The sequence below is a fragment of the Otolemur garnettii genome, unplaced genomic scaffold (genome assembly GCF_000181295.1).
Source record: "Otolemur garnettii isolate 467f Iridium unplaced genomic scaffold, OtoGar3 scaffold00164, whole genome shotgun sequence".
NCBI classification, from domain to species: domain Eukaryota; kingdom Metazoa; phylum Chordata; class Mammalia; order Primates; family Galagidae; genus Otolemur; species Otolemur garnettii.
The window spans coordinates 3394935-3396643 of NW_003852559.1; positions in this window are offsets into that span (position 1 = coordinate 3394935).

Below are 1709 nucleotides of genomic sequence, written 5' to 3' on the forward strand. Positions count from 1 at the left end.
TGAAAGACTTAATGAAAGTAAGACCCTAAAAAATTTTGAGGCATCATTTTTTAATTAAAAATTCTCAGTAAAATGGAGCAATATATTAAATGCTGGGTAACAGGAAATTTAATAAATGGAAATAACCTGTTTGTGAACAAAAGAAAAACTCAATTGTTTATCATATCATCTCTTGAATTTAGACAAAGTATACTTTCATATAAATGACAATACAGGTAATAATAATTATTATCATAAGAGTAAGTTTAAAAATATTTTCATGCTTAATTTTAACATTTTTCTAGTCTTTATTCTGCTTACTTAATTTGTAATTGCGAGCCATTGGCTTTGACTTTGTTCTGATATTGAATCTTTTCTTTACATTCTTTACATGACTTCTAATTATTTATTCACAGACACTCTACAGGGCAGGGAGGATTGTCGTTGTCTGAGATGTTTGCCTTGGTGGGACCAAGAGTAGAGAGAATAATTCGCCTTGTCATTGTGATCATTGGGAAATAAATAAGACAACATATATAAGAACACTGTCATATTTAAAACATTAATAAATTAAAATGCATTGTTAAAATCTCTTGGTTGGTAAAAAACAAACAAATAAACATATAAAACCCCACAACACAGCCATAGTCTCAGATATCCACAAAACAAACACGTAAGAATGGAGGTTCATAAAGAATTTATATCAGAAAATCCACCTTAACTTAATGCATGGTAATAACATAAGAAATTCAATGTAGTTTGATCAAGCAACTAGAACCCAAAGGTAGTTCTCTCTTAACTCAAAAGCATTTAATTCAAGATTAAGAATTACCACACCATCATGTTCAGAAGACAAATCCCTCCAACATTTTATAGTAACCATAAAAACCAAGGGAAGAATTTCATATTAGAATAATTAATATCTATTTTCAGTTTTTGGTGGGCATAATAATTTCAGTATTATCTAATTGAATTAAGTTTATGGAGATGCACACTTTCATGTGTACCAAATAGAAAAAAGATTATTTAGATGGAAAAAGGTTGATTACAGGTACATAGGACTTTCTTGTCTTTCTCTCTTTCTAATGACCTAATGTAGGACATTAGACCCACATATAAGGACTGGATTTGATCCAATGGAGTCATAGGTAAAAAATAATTCTACAGATAAATCTTATGCTCTCCATAATCAGTGTTCTGTTGGGTGAATTTTTGTTATCATTAGAATGGACAAGAAAAAGGAGCTAATCAAGTTGCTGCACAGTGTGAACAACATTAAAAAATAAATGTATCAAAAACAGTTGTTTATTGCCTTCTTCAAATACACAGATGTAAGCACCGTGCTGCTAAGTGCCAAATGCATTTTTAATTGGAAAATATATTTATTTATCATTTTGTCTGCTAGTGGAATAAACATCCAACCTTGGTTCAATTGGGGATCTAAATTGTGTACTTTAAATCCAGAAGGTATTTTCAAAGGACGATGGTTAATTATAATTGTCTGTTTACTTTCTGTAAAAATGTAGAAATGAACTTAAAATCTGAGATGGCAGGGTATGGTAAACTTGACAGTGGATAGGTCTTTAATATTTCAATGATAACTTATTTATGTTAGAAAGATAATGTACTTAGCAACATAATAGAGATAGAAAATTTAATGTTTGTCTCAATGATAAGAATCTATACTGACTATAAATATAGGAGCTTTGATGAACAAACTAAGTACATAT